General features: G+C 38.0%; 1 long non-coding RNA gene and 1 pseudogene across 2 annotated transcripts in view; one reads left to right on the forward strand and one right to left on the reverse strand.

The window, feature by feature from the left end:
• Window positions 1-17,854, forward strand: part of LOC114258034 (ABC transporter C family member 12-like) — a 138,717-nt pseudogene extending 120,863 nt beyond the window's left edge. The window contains exons 31-33 of the transcript XR_014356960.1: window positions 15,117-15,362; window positions 15,456-15,891; window positions 17,396-17,854. The product of XR_014356960.1 is annotated as an ABC transporter C family member 12-like (transcript). The remainder of the gene's footprint in view (window positions 1-15,116; window positions 15,363-15,455; window positions 15,892-17,395) is intronic.
• On the reverse strand, window positions 5,687-20,266 carry LOC145813728 (uncharacterized). The gene is made up of 3 exons (XR_014356959.1): window positions 20,078-20,266; window positions 19,174-19,242; window positions 5,687-6,016 (listed from the first exon to the last, which is right to left on the reverse strand). It is a non-coding gene; the product is annotated as an uncharacterized LOC145813728 (long non-coding RNA).
• Between the last annotated feature and the right edge of the window lie 3,074 nt (window positions 20,267-23,340).

Here is a 23,340-nt window from a genome sequence, read left to right on the forward strand (position 1 = left end):
CACGTCGGCAATGCATCCAAAAACACATCGGCTACACGTCTAGGCCTCATTGCCTTCTTGCTCATCACCTACATATATATAGAGAGGGTGAGCTTGGATACTCAGTGAATGATATTAGAAATAAAGGTTTTGCATGATTGATATCCAAGATTTCTTTCAAAACAATACATAGCATACTTTATAATCAAGGGGAAATCAAGTTCATTGCCGGCCTTTCAAGTTCTTTGGATGTTATTACATCTATTTAATACAAGGGGGTGATGACAATTCCAAGACAAGAGTGCAGTTGCATTATAGTCCCCTGCAGCTAAGGACTTTCAAGACAAGAGTGCAGTTGCATTATAGTCCCCTGCAGCTAAGGACTTTCAAGACAAGAGTGCAGTTGCATTATAGTCCCCTGCAGCTAAGGACTTTCAAGACAAGAGTGCAGTTGCATTATAGTCCCCTGCAACTAAGGACTTTTAAGAAATGTCATCAAAACAAGATAGTGTTTAATATACAAGTAGGGATAGTCATTCATGCTAGATCAAATACTTTTCAAAACAAGGCAAGACGAGATTTATGAAAGCAAGTGTAACATAGCTTTATTAAAAATACCACTCACATAGTTTCTTCAAACGTCGGGGTCGAGACAAGCCCAAGTCCTACAAACACATGGCAAAGCCTATTGAATGCACCTTCAACAAGTTTCGTATGTATACAAATGATTTCGGAAAACATGCTGGGCACCAACCAGGTCTAGGCCGAGGTTCCACACCTCCCCGCCGAGGTGTGTTCCCGAGGGCCACATACAAGGAAAAGAGGTCGGGAAACTCTGGGTTTCCCTCTGCTGATGAACATGAAGAGCATGAGTGTGAAAACATGAAAAATACGAATGTTCAATCATAATCTGTCATCACAAATCTGGGATTTTCGTGCTATGAGTTTGAAAACATGGACCTGGGTACCCGTACTTGGAATTCTTGCGGAAATAAACACAAAAACATGATTCTTTATGCAAGCTTTCGGATCAAAACAAGATTTTCTTGAAGAACACATGAATGTCATTTTCTCTTTCTAAAATCGAACTTCAAAACAATGCATGGCTTACAAATCATATCCGATCATGCAATGCAATAACATGAACATAGAGAACATCATGAGCAGATCAAGAATCTAACCTTAGAACACGGATCTAACGGTTCGATCTCTAGGAATCAAGCTTGAAGATCTACTTCCTCACTCTAAAACTCCTTCTTCCTCCTAGAGTTTCTCTCTCTACAAGGCAAGGTTATGATACCAAATGATAGTTTTCTTTACCCGGTTCTGGGGTTAACCCTCTACTGAGACACGTGGCGGCGACTGGTTGGGTTTACCCTGAAAAGGTGGCTGACAGACCAGACAAAGCATGGTGGAAGGGTGTTCAACAAGTAAAGCGGTATGGGCTCTCTGACGAGGCAATGACATCGGCTAATAACAAGGCGCATTTAACAAGCTACACGGAATGGCACTCCGGCAAGGGGTGACATCGGCTAACAAAAGGACTTCGGCAACTAAGGTGACAATGACCCCGGCTAGGAAGGACAACACTTGACTAAGCTGTGCCACACCTTGGCCTAGATGCGCCACACCTCGGTCTAGGTCATACCACTCCAGGACGAGATCACTTGGGTGCAAGGTAACATCTCGGCTAATGTGTCAAGGCGGGGACAGGGGTGAACAAGGGGTTCCAAGATACTTCTAGACTGAGGATGACCTCGGCTTGGAATGATCTAGGCGTAACGTAACCTAGGCTTGGAATAACATCGGCTAGTATAACTCAGGCAAGGCGTGACCTAAGTTTCACATCAAGGAAGGAACGAGACAAGTACACCACACTTAGACAAATCACAAGGCTTCAAAACAAGGCATGGATCACATTCGCTCAAGCGAAACAAATCACAAACATACACACGCAAGCTTAACAAGTCATAATCATACCGATGCTCATGAACATGATGAGGACATAAAATGTGGGTTCCTACAATAATAGTGTTAAATACAATTATATAAGAAGTGTCTGATTAAAATTATCCGACACATATCCCATACCCTAGTCTAAGTGTCGTGTGTCCTACACAAGTATTTAATTTATATTGAAGAGTTCGTGTAACATAGCATATATGTTAATCAAATATATAAGTTTATACATATATATTGTTTGTAGTCAAATTAATTGAAGTTGTGTTTAGACAAAATGGGCATAATGTAATAAATAAATTATATTTGCCATAGCTAAACAAAGCAAGGTGATGGCTTGGTGGTCAAAATCCAAGCTTCTATGGATGAGGTTCTAAGTTTGAGACCTCAAAGCTTATGTTTTTGTTTGTACCCTATTTGGCACGACCAATAGGAGGCCGCCACGTGGCATGAAGTTACAAATAAAAGAGTGGTGGTTATGGGTCAACCCGTGGGGCTCAATGTGAGAATATTAGCTTGATTGTGTAAATATATTAGATTGATTGTGTGAATATTAGATTTGTTCTTATTTCCCATTTTAGTCTTGGGTCTAGAATTACTATATAAATCAGATGTACTATTTGTATTTTACATATTGAAATATACAAGTTTATTCATAAACTTTCATGGTATCAGAGCCGTGTGCGAAAACCCTAGCCGTGTTTTCTGTTCGTTCAACCTCTTTTTTGATCCTCCTAACTTGCACATATCAAAATTAGGATCAACCTCTGATCTCATCGGAATCGCCACCCACCCAATACTGGAATGTTGATTCAACCCCTTTGTTCTCAAACCCTTGTTCACATATTTGAAGCTCATTACCTCGTGACCTGTCTGCTTCGCAGCCCCTGAATCACGACCCCTCACAACAGTTTGCCTCAAATCGCCACCCATCTGGTGTTCATGACCTCCGTGTCTCACCTCTGCTTCTTGCATCTAGCGCATCTGGCTTGCCGACTTGGGATTATCTCTTTGTGTGGTCTCTCTGTGTTTGTGACCCCTGATTGACCCACAAATATTGACTCTATTGGTAAAGTTTTTAGTTTATTACAAATTGCCACATTTGTAGGTCTAATTTCAATTGAGCCCCTGTTGAGAGATTTTACAATCTTTGTTTACTACCACTCTTACGATGTCGGACAACAAAATTCAAGCCATCAGTTGCAAACTCATTGCTGTCAACTATGCTTATTGGGCTTATGAAGAATTTTCTTCTCGGTCGAAAAAAATTAGGGTATGTCTCTGGTTCTATTTCTCGTTCATCGGATTTGAAAAATGAAGGATATCTAACTACTTATGACACTTGGGATTGTGACAACACCCAAGTTCTGACTTAGTTTCAGAACTCTATGGAAGGTTGTATTGGGATGATGTTTTTTCAAATACACTACTACTAAGGAGGTGTGGAACTATTTACTGGGAGTTTATCAGCAGTCTAACTTTGTCAAGCGGTATGAGTTGCAATCAGCCATTCAGAGTGCTAGTTAGCAGTATCGGTCTATTCAAGATTTCTACATTGAGATAATGGGTCTCTGGGATCAGCTAGCCTTCATGTAACCATCTAGCATTAAGGTACTTGATGCTTATTTGCAGTTTCGTGAGGAACGTTGTTTGGTGTAGTTCTTAACAGCTCTTTCTCCTCAGTTTGAGGCCATCTAAGGTGGTATCCTTAACCGTTCTCCTCTCCCTTCTGTGGATTCTATAGTTCGTGAGCTCTTGTCAGAGGAAACTCTTCCCAAGACGGCCAGTCAAGCTCTATCTCCATCTGTCGTCTTGGCTTGTACTCAGCCTCTACTATTGTCGACCCCATCTACACATCTGCTGCAATTGGAAGTATGACTGTCCCAAGAAGGGACGTCTGCTTGCTTTGTCTTCTCAGCAGTCTCAGACCCAATTCTGCGCTCTTTCTCTGAGTACTTTTCGGCCTCCCGAAGCTTATACTGCATCTGCTCTAGCTCTTGATCTTGACTTGGCTTCCTTGAGTGTTCAATTTACTCAGCTTTAGCATATATTGACTACTTCCCAACTATCCCCGTCTACCTCCACTCTTCCTTCTCTTCCGCACCTTCGAAATTAAGAATCTGGGCCCATTGCGGATTTTCTTAGTATTATTAAGGTAGTTTTTTCTCCCAAGAGTTATTTTGGCTTAGACCAAGTATGTGAATGAAGTTATTCACCGTGTCGGTCTCACTGATACTAACCAATTGAGCTTAATGTAAAGCTTCATTATACTGTTGGTGTCCCAATGGATGATCTTACCTCATATTGCAAGCTTGTTGGTTCCTTGGTCTATTTAACTCTCACTCGTCCTGATCTTTCATATGTTGTTCATGTGATCATCTAATTTGTCTCTGCTCGTTCCATGCATTAGGCAGCCTTGGTTTGAATCCTCCACTATCTCTGAGCTACTATCTCTTAGGGTTTGTTGTTGTCATCCACTTCTTTTTTAGATTTGGTAGCCTATGCTAATTTTGATTAGGATGGTGATGTCATTGACCGCAAGTCCATTTCTAGTTTCTATATGTTTTTTGGTGATCCTTGATTTCTTGGAAAAGCAAGAAACAAACTATTGTTGCTCATTCTACTGTCGAGGCTGGGTATTGTGCTATGGCCCATGCCACTACTGAGATTGTCTAGCTTCGTTGTCTCTTGTATGATTTAACTGTTCCTCAATCCTCTTTGACTTCTCGCTACTGTGACAACCGCAATGCTACACAAATTGTTCATAGCATTGTTTTTCATGAGCACATGAAGCACATTGAGATTGATCGTCACTTTGTCGGCCAGTATCTGTAATTTGGCTCTACTTTGCTTCCGTTCGATCCATCTACGCTGCAACTTCTTGATTTCTTTACCAAGACTCACATTACTGCTCGGTTTCGATTTTCTCTTGACAAACTCTTCGTGTTTTCTTCTAAAACACCTTAAGCTTGAGAAGGGGGGAGGGGGGGGGTTGTATGAGAATATTAGATTTATTGTTTCCTATTTTCGTCTTAGGTCTAGGATTGCTATATAAATCAGATTGTACTCTTTGTATTTTACGCATTGAAATATACAAGTTTATTCAGAAACTTACACTCAAATGATGATTGGGTCAACTCGTAGAAGTTGCACCCTGGTCTATCCATAGCAACAAACAAAGGGTTAGACTTGGTCAAAGAGGCAATTACGGATCCTTGGTTTTCAAACACTTTTAGGCAGCTATAAATAGAGAAGTAAATTACTGTCACAACCCCAACCCACCCCAAATAGGATCGTGCAATGACCGGCCAATAGTTCTTGACTACCAAAGGCCTACTAAACAAAAAACAAGTTGGACTCTTAACATAATTGGGGCAAAATTAATTAAGAGAGTGTGGAAGCCTTTAATTTCTTATATTGAGTCCATTTAGAACATCCATTCAGAGTAGTGAATATCTATATGAAATGAAAGCGTACATTCTTCTTGAATAATTATCTGTACTATTAAATGACTAAATAATAAAATAGAATACAATACTCAACATAACTTTACAAATCCGATACAAGAAACGTAAAACCGGCTTCTAACTAAACTTTTCCTTGGTGCTCAAACTCTTCTCACCTAAGGGAGAGGGGTGAGCCATTGCCCAGTAAATAGTAATACAATAAAGTGGTAAATGAATGAACACTAACATATTTTATCGAAACCAAGAACGTGATCATTTTGAACATAATATAGCTTTGCACATGAAAATAAAGCTTAACTTGCAAGCATATACATAGCGACGAACATTCTCAAGGCACTTCAAATCAAATACAAGGTGCCACAGCAGGTGGCGAAAAGCTCAGTTGGCAAGAGGTTATTGGCACGATTCCCAATAACAAACAGGTTCCAAGATGTCATCTTAATACATGATACAAAAATATATGATGTTCATTCATAGCAAAACAATAATTAGCTTTCATAAACATACCATACGTTTGCATTTCGAATCATAGTTTTTAAGAAACACAACTTACTATACTACTACTCACAAATGGCTCCATAGACAAGGGTATAGACTTCTTCAAGCTTGACCTATACGAAACAGGAAACAAACATTGAAATACTAGATAACTTGTAAGCTTCTTATATTCACTTAAACGTATGATTTAGTAGTTCTCTTTTCTACTTATGCATAATTCAAGTGGGTTTCTAATTATGTTAACCTTGTGTCCAGGTCTAAAACATGTATAAAAGTATCCAAAGAGAGAAAAATGAGTGAAAAGTAGTTCAGGACTTGCTAAATTTGGTCAGTCTGCTCAAGCGAACTTTCCACCACTTGAGCAGTGAAATGATTTCCCCAGAATTACAGGCCTGCAAACAAGATTCTGAGGACCCTCTCATGTTCGCTCGAGCGGTGCCCTAACTGCTCGAGCGGTTAACCGACTTCTTCAAACTTAACCAACTTGCAAAACTCAAAGTATTGAGAGTTCAACATCTTCGCTTGAGCAGTCTTCATACTGCTCGAGCAGTCTGAAACAAAAACCTGCTGTATGAAAAATCCAGCCCTGTTCTAAGTGTTCTACCTACATTTTTCCTTGAGCTAGGCTTGTGAAACTTAATCTAAATCATGCAAAATCCTCAAAAAACTTGAAAATAAGATTGTTTTGTAAATCAAAAACATTAAAACTTCCTTCATTTTCAAGAATAAAGGATGAGACTTTGAAATTTTCCAAGTATTTGAGAAAACTCTCTTTTCATGCAATCTATCTCTTTCTTTCTTCCTAGCGAGGATTTCAACCACCAAACTCATCAAAACCAAAGAAACAACCAAAAGTAGATGTCGAAATACATCAAGAACACCATAAACTATCTCAAACAAGGATGAATACCTAACTTTCTTTTTAATTCCTCACCTAGCTTAACTTTTCTTATTCTTTTCCATATTTCTCCATTTTTAAACCAAATTGATCCTAGTTTCTTCCAATTGTTAGATGTTAGGAGCGTTTACTACAAGAATTAGGGATGGATTCATACCTTAGAACACTTCTTGGTTGAGTTTTTGGTTGATTTTTCTTAACCTTTTCCTTTTTCCCTTCTTTCTTTCTTTCTTTCTTTCTTTCTTTTCTCCTCCTTTCTCTCTTTCTTTGGACTTCTATAGGTTCTATACCTCTACAGAACTCATCTCCTTTTATTTGATTAGAACATAAGGCTTTATTCAGTGTGGCAAAAATCGTACAAGGTTACTGTTAAAATATTATTATTATTTGTTGGGTTATTATCAATTGTAATTATTCTATGCCTTAGGGCCCCTTTGTAATTATTAATATTTATTAATATAAAAAGGGGATGATATCACAATCATTTCCTAATCTTGGTATTCTCTAAAAATCATCATGGTATCAGAGCCTAACCCTAAAATCTAAACCCATCTACATCCATCCATACAGTTCTGTTACCCACCGAAGCAACCAATCACCCGCTAGAGATAACCCACTTCAGCAGCCGAGAAGGACCCATGTTGTTTCAGCTAGGTTGATGTCAATCTAGGGCTTGAAAACCACCCTGGTTGGTCGCACAAGGGTTCGCAAATCACCCTGGTTGGTCGCCTTCAGTGCTGAAGGCCATCCTGGCTTTGCCGACCACTGCTACCGGCTCTTTTTGCCTAACCGACTGCCACTAACAGCCTCTATGCCTCTTTGGCTTCATACGATAGCCTCTCTGCTTCTCCCTCTGCTCGCCTCTCCCTTCTGCCGTCATATGTCTGTCGTATGTCTCTTGTTTCTGTCACCTCTCTCTTGTCGTTGACTAGGTCTTTGTTTGAGTCTTTGTATCTGTCGTCTCTCTCCCTAGTTTGAGTCTTTGTTTAAAAAAACAAAAAAACAAAAAAAAAAACAAAAACAAAAAGGAAAAAAAATATATAAGTTCTTAATTCTTTCTATTGTTTTTCCCTTCCACCACCATCTTCCGAATTTGTGATTGGCACTAGTTTTGTTGAGGGTTTGGTAGTACAGTATCCAAGGCAGATTTCACTAGTGTGTCCACTACTTATTAGACACCTAGGAGTGAGAGTTTCATTATACGTACAACTATAATTAATAACCCCAACCCTAGTGTTAAAATCACCACCTCTCTATTTAATGGTCAGAACTATCTAGCGTGGTCACAGAGTTTGACTATGTTTTTGAAGAACAGAGGGAATATGCGGTATGTTGATGGCAGGATATAAGCACCCAACACCACTGGCCCGGGTTATGACCAATGGGAGATTACTAACTCTTTGATTATCAGTTGGCTTATTCATTTGATGGTACCAGAAATTGGCGAGAGCTACTTGTCTATGGAGACTGCCCAGGATGTTTGGGATGCTGTGGCTACCACCTATTCCCGCAAAGGAAATTTCTCACAGGAATTTGAGTGGCGTCACTCTATTGAGAGCTCTGTTCAAGGGGAGCAGACGGTTCTTCAGTACTTCACCTTCCTCACCAACGGTTGGAAATGCCTTGATCACCTGCAGGACTATAAGCCTGTTTGCATTGCTAATTCAGTCGGGTATAGGAAGTTCATTGCATAGGAATGGGTCTTCAAGTTTCTATCCAGTCTCAATGTGGAGTATGTTCGCGTTCGCAGTCGGGTTCTAAGTATAGACATTCTTCCTTCACTTCAGGAGGCATTTGCCTATGTACAGAATGAGGAGAGTCGCCGGTCTACTATGATGTCTCTTGTCTCTACTGAGCGCTCAGCAATATTGTCTACCCCTAGAGATGGCCTCAGCCTGACTCCTATCCCTCTGTCCGCCACTAAGGAATCTATATTCTGTGATTACTGTAAAAAGCCATGGCATACTCGTGAGACGTGTTGGAAGTTTCGTGGAACTCCATCTGGGGGTCGAGGTGATCAGTCTGGTTCTAGGGGAGGTCAGTCAAGCCAGTCTAGAGGACGTAGCTCTCATCCACGGGCTCACCAATCTAGTGTCATTGATACACCTAATTCTACTTCCGCTTCCATTGGCCAGGCTTCTAATGGTCTATCTGGCATGACTACTCATGAGCTTAAGGATGTTCTACGTCATTTGCTGGACCGCCGGTCTTCTACTGCTCTCAATACATCTTCCTCGTCGTTTGTCCGTTCAGATAACTTAGCCTCTTCTCCTCGTGTTTTCCTTTCTCGTAAGTCTTTGCCCTGAATTATTGATTCTAATGCCTCAAATCATATGTCTGGATCCTCTGACCTTTTCTCTGCTCGTAAGCCCTCCTTAGGTCAGGATAGATTTAGGATGCAGATGGTACTGTTTCTTCTATTTCTGGGAAAGGTTTAGTCCATGTCACTCCTACCATTCCTTTATCTTCTGTTCTCCATGTTCCGAATTTTTCTATTAACCTGTTATCCTTGAGTCGTATTACAAATGATTTGAATTGCAGTGTGACATTTTTCCTTGATTATTGTCTTTTTCAGGACCTTGTCACGAGGAGGACGATTGGCAGTGGTAGTGCAAAAAATGGTCTCTACTTCCTAAATCAACCGGACAAGCTTGTTCATTCTTCCACCACGAGTCCTACTACAAAAGATGATTTATGGTTGTGGCATCGGCATCTTGGGCATCCTTCTTTTTATGTACTTAAGCATTTATTTCCATCTATTTTTGCAAACAATAATGTGTCTAAGTTTCTTTGTGAGTCTTGTCAACTTGGAAAACAACACAGAGCTTCTTTTGCTCGCAGTTTTGATAAAAGTTTAGTTCCTTTTTCATTAATACATTCTGATGTCTAGGGTCCATCTCGTGTTATATCTATGAAATGTCATCGATGGTTTGTTACATTTATTGATGATTTTTCTCGTACTGCTTGGGTGTATTTCATAAAAGACAACAGTGAGGTTTTCTCTGTGTTCCACAATTTTTATAAGATGATTTGTACTCAGTTTGCAGCCACTGTCAAAATCTTCCGTTTTGATAATGGGAGGGAATACATAGATTCTAGGTTAGGGCAATATTTTTCTGTCCATGGCATTATCCATCAAACCTCTTGCACCAATACCCTTCAACAAAATGGGGTGGCGGAACGCAAGAATCGTCATCTTTTTGACATGGCTTGGTACATGTGTTTTTCTATGAGTGTGCCTCGATCCTACTGGGGCGACGCTATTTTCACTGCTGCCCATCTTATTAATCGTCTTCCTACCCAGGTCTTGCAAAAACAGGCTCCCCTTTAAGTGCTCCTAGGTTCTGAGTCCTTGTTTTCTATTCCTCCAAAAATATTTACTGTTTTGTCCATAATCACTCTGCTACTCGTGGTAAGTTGGACCCTCCCTCCCTCAAATGTGTTTTCTTTAGGTACTCTCCTACTCAAAAGGGGTATAAGTGTTATCACCCTCCTTCTCATAAATGGTTTGTGTCCATGGATGTCACCTTTTTTGAGTCTCCTATTTCTTGTCCTCTTCGGTGTCACAGTCCTCCCTTTAAGGGGAGCCTTGGTGTGAAGTGATTCTTGTGATTCCTATGGTGGAACCAATTGTTCTTGCCCCACCACCTCTTACTGGGACTACAGAACCCAATGTCACCAAGGATAGGGAAGGGCAAGGGCAAGGGCAACTTTATGTCAGGGATAAAGACAGACATAAAGGTGACTGGATATAAGAGACCACTTTTGCTCACCCACTGCCATCTCCTGCTTTTGATAAGAGTCCAGGTAACTTTGAATCTCTTGAGTTCACTGATCTTGATACTCCTATTGATTTTGATGTTCCTATTGCCAAGAGAAAGGGTGTGAGATCATGTACTCAACATCCTATCTCAAATTTTGTGTCCTACTCTCTCTTGTCATCCTCATATAGAGCTTTTGTGTCAAATATTTCCTCTGTTGGCATTCCTAACCATTTTCAGGATGCTGTTGCTACCTCTGAGTGGAAACTTGCCATGATTGAGGAAATGGAAGCACTTAGGAAGAATGGCACTTGGGAATTGACTGGGTTACCTAAGGACAAACGATTTGTGGGATACAAATGGGTGTATACCATGAAACACAAAACGGATGGTTCTATTGAGCGTTACAAGGTTAGACTTGTGGCAAAAGGGTTCACTCAGACATATGGCGTTGACTATCAGGAGACTTTTGCACCCATTGCTAAGATGAATTCATTTAGAGTACTTCTCTCTCTAGCAGCTAATCTAGATTGCAACTTCATCAGTTTGATGTAAAGAATGCCTTTCTCCATGTGACCTCGAAGAAGAGGTATATATGGACATTCCCTTTAGCTTTGAGGATCATCAGATAGAGGGTAAAGTATATCAACTTAAGAAGTCATTCTATGGTGTCAAACAGTCTCCAAGGGCTTGGTTTGAGAGATTCACTCAGGCTATGCTTAAATATGGCTTCAAACAGAGTCAAACAGATCACACTTTATTTGTGAAAATTCCTCACGTGGTAAGACTACAGCGCTCATTGTTTATGTGGATGACATAGTTCTTACAGGTGATGATAGTGAGGAAATACCTCTGTTGAAGAAATATTTAGCGAGTGAGTTTGAAATCAAAGACTTGGAGAGCTTGAAGTATTTTCTGGGAATTGAAGTTGCTTGCTCAAAAGATAGGATATTTATTTCACAAAGGCAGTATGTGCTTGACCTGTTGAAGGAAACGAGGATGCATGGCTGTAAGGCTTGTGACACTCCACTAGAACCTAATTAGAAACTGGGGAATGATGAAGGGGAAGCAGCTGTTGATAGGGGAGCTATCAGCGATTAGTGGGTAAGCTCATCTATCTATCTCACTCCCGTCCTAATATTGTTGTTGCTGTCAGTGTGGTCATCAGATTCACTTCGAAGTTGTCATGAGAATTTTGAGGTATTTGAAGTTTGCTCCTAGTAAGGGTCTTTATTTTTCAAAGCATGATCATCTTCGTGTAGAAGCCTATACAGATGCTAACTGGGTTGGATCAGTAACTGATAGGAGATCGACTTTAGGGTATTACACCTTTGTTAGAGGCAACCTAGTTACTTGGAGGAGTAAGAAACAGAATGCAGTTGCCAGGTCAAGTGTAGAAGCTGAGTTTAGAGCTATGGCACAAGGGGTGTGTGAGCTGTTATGGATCAAGTTATTGTTGAGTGATCTTGGTAATGATCAGACGGACTCCATGCAGTTATACTGTGACAATAAGGCCGCCATCAACATTGCTCACAATCCGGTTCAACATGATAGGACAAAGCATGTTGAGATTGATTGTCATTTCATTAAGGAGAAACTCACTAGTGGCACAATTTGTACTTCATTTGTGCATATTGGTGAACAACTCGCTGACATCCTCACCAAGGGAGTTAGGAGTAAACCATTGCATGACATCCTAGGCAAACTGAGCATGAAAGATATCTTCGCACCAACTTGAGGGGAGAGTTAAAATATTATTATTATTAGTTGGGTTATTATCAATTGTAATTATTCTTTGCCTTAGGACCCCTTTGTAATTATTAATCTTTATTAATACAAAAAGGGGATGATATCACAATCATTCTCTAATCTTGGTATTCTCTGAAAATCATTAGTTACTAGGTTCATTAATTCACTAATCTTGTTTATTTAGTTTAACTAATCTAGGTTAGGACTAATTAATTGTGAGGTTTATACTTAATCCTACTTAACTTAATTAATCCCAATTAAGGTTCACTATTCACGCTTAATTAACACTAATCCTGATTAGTAAAATTTTTATTATATGAGTTGATCAAGCACATTAGACTAGGATCATTAAGCTCCTCAATTAGTACTAAAGCTCATGCTATGATTCTCAAATCAAGTCTTAAGTCTTCCCCTAACTCTTTAATAATAAATATTTATATTCTTGGATTATCTTATTAAAACATATTTCTATTTCCAATTTGTCTGAAGTTTATTCATTGATCATAAATATTCCAAAGTTCTTCTTCTTATTCTTTCCTCAAAGCTTTCTAGCTATTTACTTTTATTCATTATTTTAAATATTCTACATATTAAAATAATTAATTTGACATAGGATATTTAAAGTTGATTATTACTATAATTAATTTGGGGTATCTCACAATTACGCTTCAACAAGTGGGCCATGTGTACCCTTTTCTAGGATGGTTCACCTGTTATACAAATGGTCCCATGGGATGTAACAACCCACTAGGTTTGGCTCACTCCTAAATATTAGGAAATAGCCATATGACCTAGGAACATAGGGAGATAATGGTGACATGGAAGAGAGAATCATAACCTACGAACATGGGGATAATGGTGCCAAGGAAGAGAGAATGCAGGATGTCATGCAAGAATTCAACACCAATTATCCACAAATGCAGCCCCTTTTCCAAGATGGTTCAACCGTTATACAAATGCTCCCATGGGATGTAACAAACCACCAGGTTTGGCTCACTCCTAAATCCTAGGAAATAGTTACTTGACCTACAAACATGGGATAATGGTGACATGGAAGGGAGAATGCAGGATGTCGTGCAAGAATTCAACATTAACTATTCACAAATGCAGCAAGTGATCAGTTTTAGATATGGAATCATGGGACACATGGCAAGCAATCATGGGACCTTGATGGAAAAAGCTGGATCGAATAAACTGCCATCGGCAACAACTATAAATACCCAAGAAGTGATCATGGCAAACGGTCTAGTACCAACCAAACAAAAAGATTATTTTCATACTTCAATTTGGCCCAGCGCCTTTATCTTTTACATTTCCTAGTTTCACTAACTTAGAATGTCTTAACTTATTCATTTCAATTTATTCAAGCCTATAAGCTACTATACTTCCATTCATCAATAGAATAGTTTATTTTGTCTTTCATGTCATATGAGTACTACACTCACTCACACGTAAGAAATAGTTAAGCCCTCTTCATTGAGGCGAAGAAAGAACCTCGATGGTGTTTCCCCTTTCATCACCAACTTTCGTTGGTATTAGAAGTTAGATTGAGCGCATCACTCACTTTAGATCGCAGTCCTGCATTTCCATTTTGCAAGTTAGTTGTTGTTTTTAGCATAAACAGTTTTACATTGTCTTGCATTGCAGTTATCACACATGAGGGCTTGGCCGGTTTCACTGAACTGGCTCCGGGTTGAGCGGATGATGGGTTTAACCGTGGCTTTATCTCGTTTTAAGAAAATAAGTCGGTTTTCAAGTTAGAATGGGTTTTAGGGTCTATCCGGACCGGAACTTGAACCGGTCAACGGGTTGACCGGTTGAATTAGCCAGCCCAATCCGGTTTTAAAAACAGTGCTCTAGATCTCACCATGGGCTGGCCCATGATTACAGATGGCCGGCCCACATGTGGGTCATTTTTGACAACCTAAGGACTTGATTCTATCTTGGTCAACCAACCTATCTGGATAGTTGCTGGTTGTTAAGATATGTAGTATTTTTTGTATTAATGATGGAGGGCAGTTTAGTCATTTACTTCTATTTATTAGGATAATCATTGTTTATTAGGTTTCTTTGTATTTTTAGTGGGTATTATTATGCAATAATAGCAGTGCATAGCAATTCACATGCCGATGAATCTCTCCCATAGCAACTCACATGCCGGTGAAGAACTTCCATAGCATCCTTGCTTCCACGGCTTCAAGACTTGTCCACTATGCTCTCCAAAGTGTTAGTGGCTTGGACTCTAACTAAGGCACACATTACATAGCTATGAAATTGCCAACCTATGCTAGTCCTACCACTAACACGAGAAATTAGTATTTTTGGCCAAAAGCCAGTTTTGATTTATAAAAAAATAACTAAATAAATAAATAAATGATTTCTCTAAAATATCACACAAGTATGATATTCCAGAATCCAGTTTGTCCAGAAAACCTCACCTATAAGCTTTGGTTCCATTAGTTTCTTACATCTGCAGGGTTCTGTGATAATGAAACATGTATGATATTCGTATCTCCTCTGAAAGTTGACTAAACTGTTAGTGATTGAAGTGAAGTCAAAGTTTGACAGAGTTTTATATTATTTTATTGTCCTTTAATATGATTACAATAGTTTGAATGACATTTTTACAGCATTTAGAGTGAAGTCAATGTGTACAAATTAAATGGAATTATTTATGTGTACAAATTATTATTGTCTAAGGTTTGACCCATTATCAAATATGTTTTACTGTCCAAAAGAAGGAAATTGACAATTGATTAACAAAAAAAAGAAAGTAATTTTTTTTTTTTTTTTTTAACTGTAAAGGTTTCAGAGGCTGGGGAAAATTTCAGTGTTGGACAGAGGCAACTATTGAGTCTTGGGAGAGCATTGTTACGCAGATCAAAAATTCTTGTTCTTGATGAAGCCACGGCAGCTGTTGATGTTAAAACCGACTCAATTATCCAAAGAACCATTCGAGAAGAATTCAGATCACGCACAATGCTCATCATTGCTCATCGACTTAATACTATTATAGATAGTGATCGAATTCTGGTGCTTGATGCTGGTCAGGTGTGCCCTCACATTGAACATTCATCAGTCTTTGAGTTGGAGTTGTTTTGTATGAATGTCAGTAGTAAGAAATTGTCAACACCTATTTTTCAGGTTATGGAATATGATGCCCCGGAGAAACTATTGTTGAATGAAGCAAGTGGTTTCTCGAAGATGATTCAGAGTACAGGGGCTGCAAACGCTCAGTATTTACACAGCTTAGTACTCGGAGGAGGAGAAGGAGAGAATAAGTCCTCGGGAGAAGAGATATTTAACGGGCAGCAGAGGAGACGGGTAGCCTCTTCCCATTGGGCTGCTGCTACGCAGTTTGCACTTGGTGTTTATATGGCTTCCTCACAGAATAGCCTTCTTCAACCCTCCTTGGAAATGATGGAAGATGAGAACAATATCGTCAAGAAAACTAAGGATGCGGTTGTAACCCTTCAGGAAGTTTTACAAGGGAAACATGATGAAGTCATCGAAAAGGCGCTAGATCAATACCAGTTTCCTAGTGAAAGATGGTGGTCAGCTCTCTACAAGGTCATTGAAGGTACTAAGATGCATACATGCATACACACATCTGCACTAATTCTACAAGTGGTGTGCTTTTTTTTATTTTATAAAACAAATAGTAAAAATTTAAGTGAATTTGCACAACAATGTTTGGATGCCCATTATGTTTTATTCATTGCCACATGCAATAGAGGTTGATTTGGCTAATTGTTATGTTCTATGTTGCCTATTATACTATTATTAGTAATGAAATTGGATGAATATGGAATCATTTTGTATAAGAACTAAGATAAAACTGAGTGAACTAAGATAAAACTGAATAGGCCCCCGGCAACCTTGCAACTAGCATGATTTTCTTTGATTAATTAATCTTAACTATTTAATGACTGTTCACTTTGTGGCGATATATTCTACACATAATTTGGAAGGGCAAAATTCACTTTATCCCGTTACGGTTTGAGCTTGGAGCACTTTAACTCCCTATGGTTCAAATATAGCAGGCAACTCCCTCATAATTTTGGACTAAACTCCAATAGTTAGTTAAAATTAACAAAAGGTGTAATGCACTTGCCTACTTTGAAAGTGGATATAATTTTTTAAAAAACTAAAGTAAAATAAAAATGCAAAAAGCCATTTTTACCCTTCATCTTCATCATCTACCTTCAAACCCTAAAAATTCTAATTCTATAAACTCTAACCCTAGCACTAATACCAACCACCGCTGCAGCCCCCTCCCTCCTTCCCCCACGTCCTTGCCTCTCCCCAACCTCTCCTATCACCGCCTCCTTCCTCCTGAATTCACACACAATTTCGGCCATAGCTACAATTTACACTTATAATAGTCCCTTACACAACCATGGGTTGCACAGTCACGGTTCTACACCTCGCACAGCCACATTTCACACCATGTTTCTTCTTTCAATTATTGGGTTTAGTTATAGGCATATTTCAATTACCAGATATATATATATATATATGTATAACTTTAATGTTGTGTGTATATATGCATAGTTTTTATGAGACATATATGTATTTATTTTTAAAATTATTTTATGTATATTTTTTATCCATTAAAATAAATGGTGGTAATTGGGTTGAATACAATAGTGATAATGGTTTATTTTTTGTTAATAAAGAAAGAGACGGAAGACAATGATGAGGGTATAAAGGTCTATTTTTCATTTTCCATTAACAGCGTTTACAGTGCAGCTTGGTCCAAAACTACAAGGGAGCTCTCTGCCTATATTTGAATCATTGGGGGTAAAATGCTTCAAGATCAAACCACAATGGGTAAAGTGAATTTTACCCAATTTGGAAAGATATATTTTTTCCCTCATGCCAGTTAAGATGTTAATCCAAAATGACACTGTTCTAAATTACTAGCACTGTCTTGTTACTTCTCGCTGAGCTCTTTAGTAAATTTATTTTCTTTGGCAACAGCATAGATGGAAACCACCAATAGGAGGCGATGTCCTTTCACTGTTCTTTTTCTTTTTTTGTTTCCTAATCCAAAATTGGCCTTTTTTGTGTGTTTATTTCAGGTCTTGCTATAATGAGCAGATTGGCTCACAATGAGGTTCAACGATTAGAAAACAATTTTGAAGACGGATCATCTGGTTGGGACCATGTTGAAATGTAAGGAGCAAATATTAATCTAATTACATGGGAACTCTCAATAATTAAAATTAGAGAATATTTATGTAGACAATCAATATCCTGATAATATAACTATATATATACATTATTATGTAAGTAATATGGATATTTGTGCCTTGTGGCACAACTGCATCGCCATATCCATCTGTCTACAGTCCTGAAGGCTCTTCTTTCTTCCCCATGTTGTTAGAGGAGCTTTGTAACATTATTTGAGAGAATAGTCACTCAAACCAGCATGTTAAGGTTGATTGGCCCTAGATATATTGTAAGGGTGCTTCTAAATGCATCCCATTTTTATGTTTGGACAAGGGTAATTTCATTTGCACATCATATTTGTTTAAAAATTAATATCTGAATTATATAAATTGTGTATTGAGATATAGTGTTGCATGCAAATCGAATTACCCTGGATGCACTAAGTTTAATAATTTTTCTATGGGTAATTCTATTAACACAACATAATTTCTTTCTTACACCCCCCTTCTTTTTACAAAAATTTGAAAATTTTCTAATTTTCCAAACCTAACTCACATCCACCATCATCTCCAACCATTGTCTCAACCCCATATGTGTGATACCCATGTCCCGTAATATGTTAATTGTCTCAACCCACTGAGTTCGAAATGATCAACTCAGTGCGCAACTCAGATTTAAGGCTTCGCAGGAGATCGCAAAAATCAGTTAGGTTCGTAAGGTTGATCTGATGATTGTGACACTAGAATCTACTTAGAGTCGAAGGTCAAACTGCAACTAAACTTGGATTCAAAGTTGTGGACAATGCCTGTACCCCATTTGAAGTCTAGATTCATAACAGTGTACCTTTATTTGAACCACAAATGCAAGAACGAATTCAAGAATGAAGATCTTTAGCAAGGAGTTAGATCACAAATTGAGGGTTTCAATTTGTCAAGAAATCAGATCACAAGCACAGATCGATTGAAGGTTCTCTGACAGAATTTTGTTTTCAACTCAGCAAAGTTGACAAACTAGGCCAGAACAGAAGTTGATTTACCAGAACAGAGGTCAATCTAGGGTTACGATGTGAACCTAGTTGCTGTTAACCAGAAAAAAACAGGAATCCTTCTTCATCCAGTTGAAATTGATGATTAATGGGCAAGAACCAGGTTAGATTCTCCGGCTCTGATACCAAAATGATGAAACCAATCAAGAAAGAGACCAAAATGATGAAACCAATCGAGAAAGAGATTTCATTAGAGAGAGAAAATCCCAAAATGGGTACAAGAGCTCTCAAGCTTTGAAATATTCAATGTCAAAATATCATAAAACTGAATACTAGAAGCCTAATCTTATATTTATAGGACAAAGACCCAACTAACTCTAACTAACTCTTATGGTGCTAAACATAACAACCATACTAACTCTAAGTAACTCCTATGGTGCTAAACATAACAACCATACTAGTTCTAACTATATCATGATCTCATGCCATTATGCAAGGACAGGAAGGCCATCAATGTAGGTGCTTTTATCCCTCATAATTCCTTCTTTGCTACCATTAAAATTTGTAAATAAGCAAATTGTAACTTTTGCCACAAAAATAGGTAGTTTTTGAAATGAATAATAGGGAAACTTCCCTAAATAAAACAACCATGAAATTCAGAAAAGATGGAAGCTTTCGTGAATATATAAATTGTTAACTTACAGGTCGGGTAGGTGCAGCGGCATATAAGCGTCCAAATCTGGTAGAGTTGCAACCAATCCATGCATAGATCTATAGAAATAAAAGAAAACAATTGTCATTAATCTAAATGATACTTGATTTTTCGATTTTACAAACTCTAATCCAGTATCAATTTTAATTAATCCATTTGGTGATATAACCATACATACAATCCAATTATGTCAAGACATGACCTATGCAGCCTTACATGGCATATAAAAGCTGTATAATATCTAAATAATCACATAACCTTGCATATTATTTTTCTTTTCCCTTTTATTTATTTTTTTCTTGATAAGTAGCACTAATTTATTTGTCCACATGGAAACACCCCATGTCAATTAGAAAAAACAAAAACAAAGCAATGCTCCTTAACAACAACAACAACAACAACAACAACAACAAGAGAGAGAGAGAGAGAGAGAGAGAGAGAGAGAGAGAGAGGAAAAAGGACCAGACTTGTGCTAAAACAACTATCCCTAATCAGGTATTACAATCAGTCGAGAATAGAAAGCATTTTCACTTATCACAAAATCAACTGAGTATCAGCATTACATACATACAAACATATTCTAATTTTGTATTCCTGGCTGACTTTGAAAATTATTGTTTCTCACCTATAGCTAAAATAATATAAAAAAAATCCAATTTATCCCCTCTTAAATTTCATATATGCCCTTAAATCTTCTATAACTCCCATTTTCTTTTTCATTTTTCAATAAAATCCTACAATTTGACCCCCTTTAAATGTTTATTTTGCTGAAAAATTACTTACACAATTTCACATCTCTCCCATCGATGATAATATTAGTAAGCACCATAGGAATAATTAATACTAACTATTTCAATTACAAAATTGTGAACATAAAGAGTGACAAAACCTAACCTGTTTGTGAAAACATATGATCTAAAAATGAAGGGTAACATCCTCCAACACCTCAATGAAGCACGTGACCTGCACACCACCACCATCACCATTGTTGGAGTTGATAACCTCGGAGCTTCCATCTGAAGATGTTCCCCCTCCTCTGATTCCCAAACCACCTACTCCTTCCACCACCACATCAATCGACACTTCTTCTAATCCCGCCGCAAACCCACAGCTATGCTTCGTCAACTCAACATCCAACCCTTCACTCCCCATTTTCACACACACTTCACGGAATTCAGAGCTTTTAATTGAGATGTTTTTAATGCATAAACTTGAATTTCACTGAGTTGGGATGAATTGGGCTAGGGTTTTGCGATTATATCCTCGTTGCAGAGTATAGAGAGGCCGATCTATTTAGGGTGACTTATTGGAAAAGAAATGTTTCCTGCAAAAAACAAAATATTTTTTTTTTTTAAAATAATGATATTAACATTTTTTTTTATTATCATACTAATAAGAGTAAGAGCATCTCCAACAGTTCATCTTTTTTTTTATAATCAAATTTGAGTAAAAAATTTATTTGATATCAGTGAAATGGACTCGAAGAATATTATTGTTGAACTGAACTTAATAATGGTAAATTGGACGGAAACAACTATGATATCTGGCACAGGAAGGTTCAGTACCTTCTCAATGAGCAAGAGTTGCTTGACCATTTGACCAACATCATGGCCATTCCTAAGGCAAGGAACACAACACAACATCGTCGTGACCACGATGCCTATGCAAACGGGTTTAAGAGGGATAGGAGTATGGGCTTTACCTTGTTGAGCTGCATGAATTTGAGAAATTCCCAACTGCCAAAGAAATGTGGGATCAATTGCGCTTAAAGTATGAAGGCACGACAACAACTAGGTTGCATGCCCTTACATTGAAGTTCAATCAATTTGTGATGGACCCAAAACATACTATGGCTGAGCACCTTAAGGTGATGTCTGCCATAATTAAAGAGAAGAAGGCAGCTGACAATGATCCCACTAATGAGCAACAGATTTTGTCAGTCATCAGATCCCTACTTGACCCTTCGTGGGGACGTGTGAAATTGGTGCTCACGCACAATGAGGGAATCAAAACTTTTGATGACATTTCTTGACACCTTGAGCTCGAGGCAGATGGCAAAGATGCAAACTGCTCTGCTACACTTGTCGCTAAAGCTGGAAAGCACAAGAGATACAAGCCTCAGCGCAAATGACAACAAAAAAAGAGTAGACAAGTAAAGGCTAAGAATCTGGTGCCAAGAGATGGCAGAGTAACCAAGCGTCGCAATGGCAAGCGTGCTGGAAAGAATGATAGGTCCAAACTCAAATGCTATAACTGTTGATAAAAGGGTCACTTCACTCAAGAGTGTACTGAGTCGAAGAAGGTACACCTTATTACTAGCTGTCTAAATATATTTGTTTGTTCACATGTTTTTATTGATCACTCTCTCTTTGGTTGGATTGTAGACACGGGAGCAACCAAACATGTAACTAGAGATCAGGCTAGATTTGTAGATTATCATCGGATACCAGTTGGTAGGAATTATGTAATAGTGGGAAATGGAGCTTAAGAAGAAGTCTCAGGAGTTGGTAGCTTTCAGCTCAAGTTGCGTACTGGGGGCAACTTGCTCCTTCATGATGTGCTTTATGCACCCACTCAGTGTTTTGAAAAGCGCGCTTAGGCGCACGCCTAAGCTTAAGGCGAGACAAGGCGTAGCTTTGCGCCTCAGGCATGGTGAGGCGAGGCAACATAGGGGAAGGGCTGCCTAGGCGATGAGGCGAGCGCCTTATTACGAAGCACAAGGCGAGCGCCTTGTGCGCCTCGGCTTTCTGTGTGGATACCCACATGGGATGAAATCACATTTACATTATAAAATTTTCAAAACGTGAGTCAAAAGAGCAAAAACATTAAATTAAAAAAAAAAAAAAACCTAGTGGAGAAGAAGAAGAAGATGACGCGACGAGTACACGCCACACCACGCCACATAGGTTCTGCTCTCTTCTCCTCTTCTTCTCTTCTCTCTCTGCTTCTTCTCTTCTCTTCTCTTCTCTTCTTTCATCGTCTCCTCTCTCGCTTCTGTGTCTCTCGCGATCGCTCTCTCTCTCTCTCTCTCTCCTCTCCCTTTCTTTATCTTCGCGATTCATATATATATATATAATATTATATAATACCTATTCTATACTATATTTTTTTTATCAGCACCTATTATATAATATATAATATATATTATACTTACAGATATTAGATAATATATAAAATATAATTGATTCATATATATATAATATTATACAATATCTATTATATAATATATAATATACTTATAGATAATATGTAAAATATAATATATACTTATACATAGTAATAAAAAAAATACACATATATACAAAATAAAATAAAAAAATGAACTGAAACACATTATTTAAAAAATATAATAAATAAATAAAATAATATATATATATATTTAAAAAATTAATTATTTTTTTTCTTCTTCTCTTCTTATTAAAAAAATTAATAATATACATATTAAATATTTGCTAATGTTGAAAATTGTGCTATATTAATATTTTGCTTAACTTCTATAACTTGCGCTTCGCTTTGGTGAGTCGCGCGCCTCGACACTTAGGCTCCAGGTGACCTTGGCGCCTCGATGCGCCTAGAGCTTTTTAAAACACTGCACCCACTATCCGATGTAATCTGCTTTCAGTTTCAGCATTTTTGAAGTTAGGTTTTTCTTTTCATTTTGAGGACATTAGTTTGTCAATTTATCTTGGTAGAACATTTTATGGTCATGGTAATTTGAGGGATGATTTCTTTATGTTAGATTTAGAATCAAAATCGAATAATAATTCCCTTATTTGTGTAGCATCTTCTTCTTCTTCTCACTACTACAAAATCATAAATAGATCACGGATTTTAAGTGTGATGTATGTTATTTAATTATGGATTTTTTATTTTGCCAAAGTGTGATCTTTGAAAGTGTGATTGTTCAGGGTCATTTTTTATCATACTTTTTTACCGTCATTAAAAGATAATTTCATCACATGTTTTGACCGTGATAATAAACATTTAGATCACGAATTTTAAGTGTGATCAATAACTAATAAAACCTGAGATTAATCCATGATTAATAGTGAGATAAGATCACAGTTATATGCATTTCTCATCACGATTAGTACATGCGATAAAAAAAAAAAAAAGTTCGACCACAAAATGTGACTACCAATCACAACATATCAACC

The sequence above is a fragment of the Camellia sinensis genome, chromosome 15, assembly GCF_055761805.1.
Source record: "Camellia sinensis isolate YWXY chromosome 15, ASM5576180v1, whole genome shotgun sequence".
Lineage (NCBI taxonomy): Eukaryota > Viridiplantae > Streptophyta > Magnoliopsida > Ericales > Theaceae > Camellia > Camellia sinensis.